General features: G+C 34.9%; 1 protein-coding gene across 4 annotated transcripts in view; it reads right to left on the bottom strand.

Annotated features, from left to right (window-relative positions):
* Positions 1–16,490, bottom strand: part of STPG2 (sperm tail PG-rich repeat containing 2) — a 635,506-nt gene that overhangs the window by 267,631 nt on the left and 351,385 nt on the right. The window lies entirely within an intron of this gene.

Genomic DNA, 16,490 nt, shown 5'->3' with positions numbered 1-16,490 from the left:
AGGATTTTAATAATTTGAGAACACTGAATTAGAAGACACAGGGTACCTGTTATCAAATGTTCTTTATAACAGAGATGAAAGGAGTGAAGGCTAAGTTCTCTGTGCCTCTCACAATCTCAATATCTAAGAGAGAAATGGTATGTATAATATGTACTTCTAATGGGAAAAAATGTTATAGGGGGACTAAAAAAAAAAAACATGGATAAGAAAGAAAAAAAACCAAACTTCTAAATTCTAGGCTTAAGCTCTAGACTTTGTTTTTCCCAATCATCTGCTAGTTTTCCTAGCCCTGATCTACCAAGAAAGAGTTTTAGAAGCAGTGGCCCAGAGTAGGGGACTAAAACACCTTGAATTCAAAGTTGGTTTAGGAAGTTCCAGCCCTGATTAGTTCTGTAATCCCAGACAAATCAATGGATTCTGAGATTATTCTTCGTTTATAAAATGAGCGTTTGGGCTATTTGCACTAGTTCTACAGTCTCTACTAGAAATGAAATCCATTAACTACTTCAAATTTTAGTAACTGTCACCAAACAGGCTTCAGTAGGAGATAAACAGTGATTTCTGAGATATTTTAAGGGAATTCCAAAATATTCTCCACAAACAAGTATATTATTTGGCATATAGAAATCAAACCCACTTATTCATAACAATTTTCAGGTAACTGTAAAATAAAATACAATAAACTATACTAGATTCAAAATAAAATATTAAGACAAAATGATATATTGTTAGATGACATATACGAGTTGTGATAAACCAATGAAATTGGAATTTGAATTCATGTCATAGCTTATAGAATCAGCTTCATAGGTTTATATTCATATGCTTAATGCATTTTGGCACGTGACAACTAAGTTTCGTTAATTTATTTCAAAAATTCCACAAATATTTGCTGAGTACCTAAATATACCAGACACTAAGTTAGCTAGAAGAATGATATCAATGATTAAATATTTCACATTTCATGGGGATAGATATTAATTATATAAATATGATAAGTACTGCAAAGGAAAATTAAAGCTTCAATGTGAAAAATTAACATAAAATCTGATTCAGATTGTAAATTTAGGAGGGCTTTTTTTGAGGAAAGGACTTATATTTAATTTAAGAACTGTGAATGGGATGCTGCCAAAAAAAAATGTAGAGGGAATCTGAAAAGGCTACATACTATACAATTCCAACCATTTGACATACTGGTAAAAGCAAAACTCCAGGAACAGTAAAAAGATCAGTAGTTGACAGGAGTTAGGAGGGAAAGAGGAATGAATAGGCAGACCACAGAGGATTTTTAGGGCAGTGAAACTACTCTGTAGGAGTATACTCTATACTGGTGGGTACATGTAATGATAAATTTGTCCAAACCCATGGAAAGTACAACACCAGAAGTGAACCGATGCAAATTATGGAGTCAGGTGATAATGATGTGAATATATGTAAGTTCATCAATTATTAAAAAAAGTATACCACTTTGGTGGGATATGTTGATAGTAAGGGAGGCTATACAAGTGTGGGGACAGGAGATCTATGGAAGATATATCAACTTTATGCTCAATTTTGCTGTGAACCTAAAGCTGCTCTAAAAAATGAAACCTTTGGAAGAAGATCCAAGACATGCAGGACTAAAAACAGGAAAATTTTAGAAATTTGGAAAAGAAGCCATGGTTTTCTCATCATTCTAAGATATTCTTATCCATATAAGGTAGATACTTCTTAAAAGCTGATAAATATGAGCTATAAATGAAATCTAAACTGAATACATAAATAAAAACAAAGTGGAATGCATTAAATGCTCATGTAAAAGTATTATACCAAAATGTTCTCTTTATAGCAATACAAATTGATTCCATAGTACTCTTTACCTAATATTGTTTTAAATTACCTAGATAATATACATTAATAATGTCAATTTTAAAATATATAAACTACAAATACTCTCTCTAAAATTCACTCTAACTTTGGCTCAAAAGTTAGATCCAATGTAACTTAACATCTACTCCAGTTTCTACTACTATGTAACAAATTAACCCAAAATTTAGGGATTTAAAATAAAATATTCATTCCCTGTGTTCTATGGATCCAAATATAGGCCTGGATGATTTGTTTCTATTATAGCTCAACTAGTTAATTTTGAAGCTGGGACTCATGTGTCAGCCAGAGGGCAGTATCATGTAAAATCTTTCATTTCATAGCTGGTACCTGGATAGGAACAACTCAAAAACTGGGACTGCTTACTGGAGCACCAATTTGTGGCTCCTCCATGTGGTTTGGCTTCCTCCTAGAATGTTGGCCTCAAGGTAGTCAAACTTCTTACATGGAATCTTTGGGCTCCAAACACAAATATCCCAGAGAACAAAGTAGAAACTGGGTTACCTTTGAGGATGTGGCCTCTGAAGTAACACACCATTGTTTCTGCCATATTCTATTGGCCATAAACAATGTGTAAACCCACCAAACTGGGAAGAGTATAGTTGTCACTGTTTATTGAATAAATGTGAAATTCACATATTGAATAAATGTGAGAGAGTTTGTGGCAATTCTTAATTTCCACCACACCTAAAGCACTACCATAATCATGAAAAAAGTAACCATTACTTCCAGATGTGCTCGTTGCCTACTTTTTCTCAGGAAACTATTATTTTTCCTGAGGTAATTTAAGCATTTTAACCCCACTTTTCTGTCATCTTTTTATGTTCTCTACTTTGATCGGCCTTCGTGTCTCCACTAACTTCCACTACATTCTCACCTAAGGGCCTACACTGATTACTTGGATCACTACCCCATCATCTTATTACTGCTTTTCTCCTTACCACTCCATGAAACATATTAATATAATATTTTTATAATTAATAAAGATATTTAAATAATATTTTATTTGCATTCCAAATTTCTCACTTGACCTAACTTCTCCCATCCTTACTCTGGTGGACTTGACATGACGTGCAGTAGAACTCAGCTGTCAGCTTTCCTTTCCTTCTCGTATGTTCTCATGCATTCTCAGACTACCACTTCCATGTCACAACTCTCTCCATCTCTCCATAGAATATTTCAGAGAAGTTAATGCTCTTAATTTATATGCATGTTTGTTTTTGTAATGAGAAAAAAAAGAATACTTTCTCTATCTAAACGTTGGCAATTTAACAGTACCCTAAATTTGCCCAGCAAAGCACTACAACAATTCAAAATATATGAGACAATATAAAACATCATCCCCAGTTTCATAAATTTCAAAACTTAAAATTCTGGAAGAAAATTATGACTTCTTTTCTATTCTTCTGTTAATTGATGTAACAGGACAAATGAAGTTTGTGAGCCAAGAAGTCTACACCACTGTTCCTCAAACAATCAGTGGTTGAAGAGCCTTGTTTTAAAATCTCTAGTCCTTTTGCAGACTAAAATTCTTACAAAACAACATAAGTGAATTAATAGAAAAATGATAATTCCCTTGGATCTCAAAGTAATGCAAATTGCTATTAAAATTTCTAAATAATTGCTCTTAAATTCTGGTCTCATCTAGTCACAGACTGGCAATAAAGTTAGTTAACACACCACCATGAGTCCTCACACCATGATTTCAAAAGCAGTGTTCTATACAGTCTCATTGCAGGGATTCTCTAACTTTTTTTAAAAATTTTTAAAGCTTTTAGGGGCGCCTGGGTGGCGCAGTCGGTTAAGCGCCGATTTCAGCCAGGTCACAATCTCACGGTCCGTGAGTTCGAGCCCCGCCTCAGGCTCTGGGCTGATGGCTCGGAGCCTGGAGCCTGTTTCCGATTCTGTGTCTCCCTCTCTCTCTGCCCCTCCCCCGTTCATGCTCTGTCTCTCTCTGTCTCAAAAATAAATAAAAAACGTTGAAAAAAAATTAAAAAAAATTTTTTTAAAGCTTTTATTTATTTTTGAGAGAGAGAAAGCACACGAGCAAGTGAACATGAGTGGGGGTGGGGGAGACAGAGAGAAAGAGAGACACAGTTTGCAAAGCAGGCTCCAGGCTCTGAGGTGTCCACACAAAGCCCCACAGGGAGGGGCTGGATCCCACAAACCGCAAGATCATGACCTGAGTCCAAGTTGGATGCTAAACTGACTGAGCCACCCACGTGCCCCGGGATTCTCTAACTTCCAGCATGCCGTCAAAGATATGTCTTAATACTTGGCTTCCAAATTCCACAGCCTAGTTGTACTAGAAAGTAACCATTTAAAAAATTGAGAAAATAATTATCCAGGAATAAAGACATAGCTATCAAATTTCTTTGGGGCACCTGGGTGCCTCCGTCGTTTAAGCGTCAGACTTCACCCCAGGTCAGGATCTCAAGGTTGGTGAGTTCAAACTCCACCCCGGAACTCTGTGCTGACAGTGCAGAGTCTGGAGCCTCTCTTCGGATTCTGTGTCTCCCTGGCTCGCTGCCCCTCCCCCGCTTCGTGGTCTTTCTCTCTTCTCTGTCTCTCAAAAACAAAATAAACATAAAAAATTTTTTTTCTAAATATAACTTCAGGAGGCAGTACATCTGAGGAGAAAGTAAATTAACTAATGACCAATAAAAGAAAAAACAGATTTTAAATTATTACCCCAGTGAAAATGAATGAAAATCATTTTATAGGATAAGCTTATAAGAACAAACTGATAATAACATTGGAATAATGGATTTTCTTCATTTTCATTTAAAAAAAATATCTGCCCTAGGTGCCTGGGTGGCTCAGTTGGTTAAGTGTCCAACTCCGGCTCAGGTCATGATCTCACAGCTTGTGAGTTTGAGCCCCACGTCAGGCTCTGTGCTGACAGCTCAGAGCCTGAAGCCTGCTTCGGATTCCGTGTCCCCACCACTTTCTTCCCCTCCCCTGCTCATGTTTTGTCTCTGTCTCTTTCAAAAAATAAATAAACATTAAAAAGTTTTAAAAAAATCTGCCCCAAGGAAAATATTTTACTACCGTAACAGTATTTAACAATTTTGAGTCCATAGGTTTATTTTAGAGCTTGATAAAAGCTAAATATAAATTCAAATATGTAACATTCATGTTTAATTTCAGACTCCGAAAAGTTCACAGATCACTGATCAAGAATGCTTGATGAATTTGCAAAAAAACAAATGTTTCTTTTTATAAGTTAAATAATCATTTAATTTTCAAATTCTGAATTGTTACTTTCTTTTTAGTGGACCAGTATTTAGATTTTATTTTATTTTATATTTTTGGCTTAGATTTGGTTTTTAAAGTTTATTTATTTATTTGGAGAGAAAGAGAGAGCACATGAGCGTGGGAGGAGCAGAGTGAGAGAATCCCAAGCAGGCTCTGTGCTGTCAGTGCAGAGTCCAACGTGGGGCTCAAACTCACAAACCGTGAGATCATGACCTGAGTAGAAACCAAGAGTCCGACACTTAACCAACTGAGCCACCCAGGTGCCACTTGTTTAGATTTTAAATACTAAAAAAATAAAAAGTGCAAGTCTTCAGGGAAGTGAAACTATTCTGGTTTACTAACTTTTCATGTAATCATATTTTTAGAATGCATTCATATAAATGTGCTGCCATTGTAAATCATAGCAAATGGATCGTAAATGTGTCACTCTCATAGTACTATTGGGAGAATAAACTGAGATAAGGTAGTTCAAGTCTTTAGCTTAATGTCTAAGAATATTTAATACTCAGTATATTTTATCCATTATCATAATTGTTAGCATTACCATGAGCTCATGTTGAAAGTAAAAACCCAGGCTTTAAAATCTGAGATAGTATACCAGAGAAAGAAAAAGAAAAGCCACAAAAGTAAACAAACTTAAAATATAGAAAGCATTACAGATATTAATAAACTAAAATATTGGACTTTAAATCATTAGTTCACTCAACAAATGTATCCTTCAATTTTTCATAAGAAGGAAGAGCAAATAATGGTGTCACTATTTTAAATATTACATTTTTATGAGAAAAGTAAACTTTTTATTGCATAGAAGGACTTTTTTTCCTCCAACCATTACAAGTGACCTTTTTATTGCTGACTAAAAACTCCAGAAAAGAAAATATGCTGAAAAGCTTATGATGTCTTTAAATCTAATATTGAAAATAATCACCATTAAGAAAATACAAATCCTGTCAATGCCAAAGACAGTTCTGTATTATTGGCCCTTTTCTGGAAACTATTCATTATATCTGAGTGGTGTTAGTCTTCTTACCCGGAAACCTGCTGATTCCTGGAATGTATCATTTGATGCTATTCCAAACAGCAGCCAAAGGACACAAAACTGAAACAGTAAGGAAACCTTTGAACTATGGTAAATTGTACTCTTAAAATTTGCCAGTAATCCCAAAGTTAATAATCAAATCATTATATTATTACTAGTTTTAATTACTGATAATGTAATATATCTTGCATGTAAAATTCCCTGAGGTTATTAAACTAGCAAACCATGAACTGAATAAACATGTACATGTGTAAGTATCCTTGATGTGACAGTAAGTAAATATACATATGGTTTAGTGTGTTCAGATGGAGAATTGGAAATAATAGTAATTATATATATGTATATATATAATTTATTAAGCACTACTTTATAGCAGTCATTTTTCCAACTGTTTTGCCCCCTTTATCTCATTTAATCCTCATAAAAACCCTAAAATGTGACTACAATTATTATTCTCATTTCACAAATAAGAAACCTGAATGTAGAAAGCTTAGTATTGTTTAAAGTCACTCAGCTAAAGCAGCGGAAGAACTAGGATTTGACCCTGAGGTCTGATTCCAAAGCTCACACTTTTAACCACTAACCATGTCGCCTTCCACAAGAATGAAATTAATGACAATCTAATATGTACCAGGCACTTCATAGATTTTCTCATTTTTACAGATGAAGAAATTCACAGAGGTTGTTACTTTTACGTGTTAAAGTACCGGAGTTCTTTCCCTATTTCCCAGTGTTTCTCAAAGTATATTCTGTGGACCACCCACATCAAAGTAACCAGATGCTATTTTATTTTTTTTATGTTTATTTATTATTTTTATTTTTGAGAGAGAGAGAGAGAGAGAGAGAGAGTATAGGAGTGCAAGTGGGGAAGGGGCAGGAGAGAGGGGGACACAGAATTGAAGCAGGCTTCAGGCTCTGAACTGTCAGCACAGAGTCCCATGCAGGACTCAAACTCACAAACTGCACCTGAGCTGAAGTTGGTCACTTAACTGATCGAACCACCCCGGCACCACACCCAGATGCTATTTTAAAAGGTAGATTCTTGGGGCGCCTAGGTGGCTCAGTTGGTTGAGCATCCGACTTCGGCTCAGGTCATGATCTCGCGGTCCGTGAGTTCGAGCCCCACGTCAGGCTCTGTGCTGACCTCTCAGAGCCTGGAGCCTGTTTCAGATTCTGTGTCTCCCTCTCTTTCTGACCCTCCCCCGTTCATGCTCTGTCTCTCTCTGTCTCAAAAATAAATAAATGTTAAAAAAAATTAAAAAAAAAAAGGTAGATTCTTGAGCTTTAGTTCCAGAGATACAGATTTGATACATCTGTAGCAAGGCACTTTTAACAAGTTTCCCTGTGATTTACTCCAGACATTGTGTGTGTGTGTGTGTGTGTGTGTGTGTGTGTATTTCTAATGAGAAGGTTTCTAAGGTTTCTAGTTTTTCACTTAAGTATCTGCCATGAGAAAATGAGATATTCATGGACTGGCAAAAAAAAAAGAAGAAAGAAAGAAAGAAAGAAAAAAAGAAAGAAAGAAAGAGAGAAAGAAAGAAGGAAGGAAAGGAAGGAAGAAAAGGAAAGGAAAGAGAAAAGAAAAGAAAAGAAAGGAAAAGAAAAGAAAAGAAAAGAAAAGAAAAGAAAAGAAAAGAAAAGAAAAGAAAAGAAAAGAAAAGAAAAGAAAAGAAAAAAGGAAGGGAGGAATTTAGTGTCCAAAATATTCAGTTAACATGTGACCATTTCACTGATTCTCATTCAGGACAAAAAGTGGATACTTAAATTATATCTCCTGAGGAGATGCCTTTTAACTTTTCTGTTGTTAAAATGTTACTAAGTAATATTTACAGGAATGAGAATAATAGGATATCCATATATTCCTCCACTTTTGGTTTAGAAATCTCAGAGATCTTGAATTTTAGATATATTTCTATTCTTCCATTGAAAATCTACCCTTACAAAGTTGTGCACAAAATCAGAAATAAAACAAAGCCACTTTAGGATATATAACAGTTGGCATTTACTAAGTACTGCAGGCCAGACATTGTGCTAAGCCTTGTGAATTGGGTAAATTATGATAGTTTTGTTTTGTTTTTCATTTTTTAATGTTTTTATTGAAATTCCAGTTAGTTAACATACAGTGTAATATTAGTTTCAGGGGTAGAATTTAGTAATTCAACACTCCCATATGACATCCACTGCTCATCACACCAAGTGATGAATTAGGTAAGTTATTATCTCTGTTTTATACATGAGAATCCTGAGATTTAGAGAGGTTAACTGACCTGAACAAGATGATAAAAATAGTAAGTCTAGAGCTGGGACTCAAACTCAAGACTATTGATGGCAAAGGCCTCAATTGTGCCAGCTCCATTCCATCACTCCCAGCCCAACTACCACCTCCAACATCACCACCACCACTGACTACTCCTACCACTGTTATCACCACTGGATCACTACTACCATCGCCAAACCATCACCATGACCACCACCACCCCACCTTTTGCCTCAGTCTATGTTACTGAAGAAGTCAATTTCCAGAGAACAGTTGGAGTGGTGGTATTTGTGATCAGGATAGGGAGTTAAAATTCAAAATGGACAGTCCAGATATACTGAATCAGAATCTCCCATAGTGGAAAAGTGCATATGGATGCTGTCCCCAGGTAATTCTTACACAAAGTAAAAGGAAAGGACCACTATAAGATGCAACAGTGCTTCCATTTCTATGAGCATTACAATTATTAAAATACGTCAACACACATTTTTAAGGCTGGGAAAAATATAAATAGAAGTGTAAATGAGATAATATTTCAAGCATAGATACAGTTGCTTACCTTTTTGTGTTTTGTGACATTTGAAACAGTACACGATGACCTCGTATAATTTTCAAGCAAGTATACAGTATGGAAAGCAATTAGGTTTATAAGGAATAAATGATTGCCAAAGTACTGATACGTTTCCATAATTTAGGAAAAAGAAAGCAAGGCAATATAAACTCACTTTCAAAATTTTGTATTTGCACTTGCAGTTAAGACATGTTAATGAGAGAACACACTTTGATATGGCACAGAAAAAAAAATGTGAACTAATAGATTTTGTTTTCAAGCCTTCCATTCCTTACATTTATTTGCATCATATAACTACATGCCAAACCAAGCATAACATGGGAATTTTGACACTATCATACTTCATACAAGGACATTTCAAGTAAAGAAAATTTGGAAAATGATGGCAGGTGTCTACATTTCACTATCCTCTCATTACTCTCCACAGGTCCCCAGATTAGCCATTTGAAACTAATTCATTAATTACTTAATGAATTGTGCACATATGTTCAAAGATACAATGGCAAGATTGTTCACTGTAGAATTTTTTTATGCCAAGAGGAAAAAAAGGTAAGAACAACCTATTTGTCCCTTACTAAAAGAAAACAGTGGTTTATTTGCACAACAGAACGTTATCAGCAATCAAAAGTAATAAACAAAATCTACATCTTTTGACATTTGATACATCTCAAAAAATTTGAGTCAAACAGTCAGCTGCAAATATTTATACATACTCTGAGTCAATTTATGCAAAAAATTAAATATATAAAAGAGCAACATATAATGAATATTTGGGGACTGAATTTAAGAATTAGGAAGAGGGTACCAAGAGAAAAAAGTGAGTAAGGCATTCAAAACAGCAGTCAAAACCAAAGTAAAGGAAGAGAGACACAAGATATGTACCATATTCCAGGGATAGACAGTAGTCCTCCATCAGAAACTATCAGGAAATGAGGCTGGAAAGATAGACAGTGGCCACACTGTGAAACATTCTTCCTGCTTGGCAAGGAATTTGGACTTTACCATGTTAGAAATGGAGGACCAGATGGGTATTAGGAGGGCACTTGTGATGAGCACTCAGTGTTATATGTAAGTGATGAATCACTAAATTCTACTCCTGAAACCAATGCTACATTGCATGTTAACTAAGTAGAATTTAAATAAAAACTTGAAGGGCACCTGGGTGACTCAGCCAGTTAAGCATCAACTCTTGATTTCGCCTCAGGTCATGATCTCACATTTTGTGAGATTGAGCCTCATGTTGGGTTCTGTGCTGTCAAGCCTTCTTGGGATTCTCTCTCTCCCTCTCTCTCTGCTCCACACCCTGCTCACATGTGTGTGCGCGTGCTCTCTCTCTCTCTCTCTCACCCTCTTAATGGGAGGGTGAAATGATCAGATCCATGCTTTAGGAAGATAATTGTGACTTTGAAAGATAATCAGTAACTCTCTCTGAGAATAGAAAGAGTGGCATGTATTTCAGAGCAGTTGTGGAAATCAAATTCATAGGCTTACAAATTCACAGAACTGAAGAATGAGAAAGGAAGAAAGGTTAAAAGATAACATCAACATTTCTACTTTGAAATAATGGGAGGGATTTGACGGGGGAAGCAGAATTTGCATTATCAGAAGATCTTTCAGGAGCTGATCTCAGTAGATGATTAGAAACAAATGTATCCAAAACACATAGGAAAAAAAGGATTCTAACAAATTAAGTGATATAAATTTGAGAATGAAGTTATGGTACCTGAGAAGAAAACAGGATAGGACAGAACTCTGGCAAACATCTGCAGGCTGACATTTATGCAGCAGGCAAAGGAAGAAGAGACATCATGAAGGACAGAAATCAAGAAAGCAAGATTACCTAGACGAAAGGAAACCGGGAGGATGTCAATTCAGAAAAAAGCGAAGAAAATGTAAGTTTGCCAAATATAGAAGACACTAACTAAATGTAATTTAAGGATCTTTTCAGACATTTTGATAGCTATATAAGTGGGTTTTTGTTAAGAAATCTTTCACAAACTCTCATCTAACAAAAATACATACATGTATGTTGATTCATGAATTCTTAATGGTCATCAGGATTGTCATAGGTTACGGTCTCATGTGCAATGTATTAAAAGTTAGGACTAATAACGCTTTTTGAAAGATATAATCTTGTAGAATCAGACAAGGGAGTATAGTTTGGAGAATAATAAAGAAACCAGAAATGTACTGATAAAATGTAGTTTTAACCTGCATCATCACTGATTTAATTTTCACTGTATCTTTTCCTTTAAAAGCTTAAATCATTATAATGCTGATGACATCATGAATATTAAAAGAGGTATAGTAAAGCAACTCTACATATGCAGTAGCCAAATTTAATATATAAAACAATAGATTTATTCCCAATGTGGAGGGCTACTCACCATAGATAAGTACTATGAAAGTACTTTTTTATTATTGCTATATTCCTAAAAACTTAGAGGGAAACAGATATCCTTTATAATATTAAAAAACAAACCCATCCCCCCAAAAAAAACCTCATTAAATTGTTGGTAACATTTTTGATGAATAACACAGTTCTAATCTTAAGGATCCTTCATTTTAGAGCATTTTTAACATGTATTTATTAAAAGCATACATATGTTCCACCTCTGTGGTTTTTTACAGTGATTTTCTCAACAAATTCCCAGATGGACAATATTGATTAATTAATAACTAATTATAAAATAAACCTAAATATATAATTAAAATCAAATATGTTTCCCAGCAGTTCCTGAAAGTTTCAGTATTTTTCAAACAAATATTAAAAAGGAATCAAAGTGGTTAGTCATGATTTGTACATGGTTGTTTTGTTCAAGTACTTAATTTAAATAATTCATTCGAATGATCCATATAATGTAGTATTTCTTGAAACAGAACTTTTAAGCTCTTTCTTAATTTAAATAGTGCAACTAGAGAAAGCGTGCAAGTAAAACAATGAGCTTTAGACCACAGCGCTTTCTTCTGCAGCAGATTAAGAGCTCACATTATGCTATTTTCCCTTACTCTGATAAATTTATTCTTGACCTTGCCTATTATTACATAAGAAACCACTGCTGAGAATTGCAGTTAACACAGCTATGAAACTTTAATATCATCTTCCCCTGTTACAAGTGGTGTGATTTTCTGTCATTACCGAGATAGCTTAGATTGAGATATAAAGGCAGATGCACTGACACATTAGATAACCATATACTGTTTAAAGGACACAGAAGCAGTTTCAAAGGAGGGGAAAGAAGCTTCACAACAGGTCCCATGTCATGCCATCAATTATAGACCTGTCACACTAATGACTAAGGAAATGCAGGGAGCAGTGACAATGGGAACATTCATCTTGTTCTTCCCTGGAAAAGGTGCACCTGTATCCCACTGCACTCTGTCTTCTGCTACCTCCTGCCTTCCTGACTTTTGTTCTCCATGACAGTGAATGTGGTCGTGACAGTGCAGCCTATCTATCATCCTTTCTTCCTGAAAGGCACCTTGACTGCAGTTAATGACTGTAATAAGACCAAACAATAGACACCATACCCCCAAGCTCTTATATTCAGCTGCTCTGAAAATGGGCTCAATTGAGACGAAAAACAATCAAAATGATTGCACTGGAAAGGCAAATATTTCTATATCATCTCACTTAATTTGCTCCTCTAGTTGATGGCATATGTCTCTACCAATATTTAGACAGGAAGCGTGACTAAAAAGTAACGAAATTGAATTTGTTGTGTGGATTATGCAAACAGCGGTATATGGTAAATACATACTCTATATACTTAGAAATTTAGATACGTGGGCTTTATATTTATCAGTAGCACTTTTTATTTTGAGGTGCATGTTACCAGTGTTTCCTAATATTAAAGCAATCATGTTTGTAAACAAAGAAAACAATGTGAAGAAGAGATTCTTTATAACATGGGAAAAGAAAAACTCTCTCCAACAGTTACTGCTGCTGCTCGTACTGCCTCCACTATCAATGCCACTTCTATAGCCACGTGCCAGGTGCTGGAAGGTACTTTAAATTATTTTAATTGCCACAGAAAACAGTAGGTTACGGTTATCTCCACATTACAGAGTAAGAACCTGAAACTCAAAGAAGTTAAGTTCTTTGCACAACTAGTAATACTAAAGTCTTCTCTTTGCATCAGTATTACGCACACTAGGGTATGTAAACATTAATACAACCTGTTGCTAACAAGTAAGAACGTTATAGTAAAAGGGAGTAAGCAATACAAAGTATGTCCACAAATAGCTCTGACACTATAATAATTCAATGAAATAATTTAATGAAAGTTTCAAAAGGGGTACAAAGATTTACAGAGTCAAAGGAAAGGAATTTTAGTGGTGGATCTCATGAGAACATAGCTTTTCTGTTGGAGGTCAGTATGCACTCACACCAACTAGAGCGTGAAGAGAGTTCTCTTCATTAGTCACACATAATGGTGTGTGTAAGACACCAAAAAGCTGTAAAATTCATGTTAAAATCCATTGGTGGGGGTGGTGCTTGTTAATAGGGTTCTGTGTGCTGGTGTTTGAATCCAGGAAATCACTGCCTTTTTGAACTTCCCTATTACCTCTATATTTGCAGCAGTTCCTGAACGTGAACCTGAGCAAAACCCTACACTGTGTACAAATACATCCTAATGTCTGAGAAAAACTCACACTTGTGATGCTTTTCAGAAATCAGTGGATTAGAGGTTTATTGTAAGTAAGGCTGTAGGGGGAAAAAACCAATCCTGAATGCATTCTGTCTCACAAGCAAACTCAAGTCATTTACATAAGAAAGTTATAGGAAAAAAAGTCAGTGAGTTCACAGTTGATATGACAAGTGTGCTTGGGTAAAGTCAGCTTCCAATGAACAATAGAATTTACAATTTTAAATAAAAAGGCAGGTATTTCAGCATAAACATTTTAACATGTAGTCTTCTATAATGAATATTTATAGCTTCACGGTCATAAGTCAACAGCCCTTGGGACTTTAGAAATAAATGATTCACAGTTACTGGAAAGGTTTTTGGCCTCCATAGCCAGTAGATTTAAAGAAAAATTCAAATTTATGGTAACTAGAAAAAATAAATATATACTTAATTTCAATATTTTAGTAACTGATATATAAATATTCACTAATCTTTTCTTTGTCTAAACAGATGTAATGACTTGCTCAGGGCTCGTCTTAAAGTACCCGGAGTCTCCCATTCTTTCAAGAGTCTTCATTAAACTGTCAACTAAGACTTATAGCCTCTGGTTTCAGTTATATTTTCTATCAGAATTAAATTAAAGAATATGAGGCTTTATATTGCTTTCCTTCCACATTAGCAGGGTCCCATAACTATAATGAAAATAATTAAAATGCAGAAACATACATGATTTTTCTATCATATTCTATCTCTTTACTATAGTGTATAAAACATTTCTGGTATGTTGTTTTATATATATATACATATATATATACATATATATATGTATATATATATATACACACACACACACACACATACATATATGTAAGTGTATTTTTTTTGTAATTGATTTATCATGTGATTGAAATTCTCATTTTGTATTTGAAATTTAAATTTGATTGGAAAGATGATTTAGTTCATCATAAATTAAAAATGTCAAGCAGTTTATCACAAATTTACTCAAAAAGTCTATCAGGGTCTAACATTGGCCCACAGGGTTTAGCATATATATATTTACATATATTGTAATATTTCTGTCTGAAGTTTCTGTTAATTGAGTTAACCATGCACTCATGATCTCTCCCTTCCCTGATCTTCTCTAATGCTCATCATAATGCTTTTTTTTTTCTTTAATGTTAACTAGTCTTTGCTAGAAAAGGTCTCATCCCACTAACCAGACTGTAAGTTCTTTGTGGGCAAAAGTTCCTTACCTTTTCATATCCCCAGTTGTAGACAGTAATAGGTCATTCACATAACAGATTCATGAAATGTTATTTTTAAGAAATGATGATAATGAAAAAAAGAAGAAAGAGGAGCAGAAGGGAGGGGCAGAAGCAGAAATTTAAGAAATGTATTATTGGGATTTGAAAATTCAAAATGATTCATAATATTTAGAAGGTGAGAAAGTAGGACTCTAGCTGGTTATTTTGGAGAGCTGGTATAATTAATATAGCAGCAAATTGGTCAAAATAGCTCAACTGCTAAAGCAGTAGCTTTTTTACTTGGATATATTTATTCCACATACAATTTTCTAGACCCAAACTTAGATTTTCAAACTTTAAACAGAGTAGCATAATGAAAAGGATGGTGCTGAATCCTCTGTAATTAATCCCTTAAACTATCCAGAGTTCTAGAATGAGTGAACACTCAATTTCTCCTAACTCCAAATGATCATTCCTGTCCCTTTAACACAGTCTGCCTTAAAGTGAAAAGCACCACGTTGTTATTAATGCCATTGTTGCCAGTTTTGGAGAGATTAACCAAATAGGTATTCATTCACTCTCATGTTTAAAACACATTTTTCCAATAATTTTAATCTAAATTCTGAAATTAAAATGTTACATAAAACAAAATTATCAGTATATTAATAGTAATTAATACACTTAGGGAAAATAGCATGAAACAGAAGAGATTTTAGCTTTACTCTCGGCACTGGCACTAAACATTACAATCTAAGGTAAAGTCACTCAATCTCTTCGACCTCAACTGCTCCAACTATATATTGATAGCAATCAAGTATACATTCTCCAAGGTCTATGAAATCTATGTTTATGATTTTATGAATTAATTATATTTACAAGCCCAGGAGCAACTTGGCAAACATTCAAGATCTGCCACCTTTATAAAAGTTCTAGGTCTTCACTGATCCGATACAGTCAAACAAAAGTTTAAAACTCTACACTCTACACTTTGGGTCATTAGGAAAGAGATACACATTATGGTGGGCCTCTTTGTTTTTTGTTATTTTTTTTCAGTATATGAAGTTTATTGTCAAATTGGTTTCCATACAACACCCAATGCTCATCCCAAATGGTGCCCTCCTCAATACCCATCACCCACCCTCCCCTCCCTCCCACCCCCCATCAACCCTCAGTTTGTTCTCAGTTTTTAAGAGTCTCTTATACTTTGGCTCTCTTCCACTCCAACCTCTTTTTTTTTCCTTCCCCTCCCCCGTGGGTTTCTGTTAAGTTTCTCAGGATCCACATAAGAGTGAAAGCATATGGTATCTGTCTTTCTCTGTATGGCTTATTTCACTTAGCATAACACTTTCCAGTTCCATCCATGTTGCTACAAAGGGCCATATTTCATTCTTTCTCATTGCCATGTAGTACTCCATTGTGTATATAAACCACAATTTCTTTATCCATTCATCAGTTGATGGACATTTAGGCTCTTTCCATAATTTGGCTATTGTTGAGAGTGCTGCTATAAACATTGGGGTACAAGTGCCCCTATGCATCAGTACTCCTGTATCCCTTGGATAAATTCCTAGCAGTGCTATTGCTGGGTCATAGGGTAGGTCTATTTTTAATTTTTTGAGGAACC

Source organism: Felis catus, chromosome B1, assembly GCF_018350175.1.
Source record: "Felis catus isolate Fca126 chromosome B1, F.catus_Fca126_mat1.0, whole genome shotgun sequence".
NCBI classification, from domain to species: domain Eukaryota; kingdom Metazoa; phylum Chordata; class Mammalia; order Carnivora; family Felidae; genus Felis; species Felis catus.
This window is presented reverse-complemented; position numbering and strand designations above follow the sequence as displayed.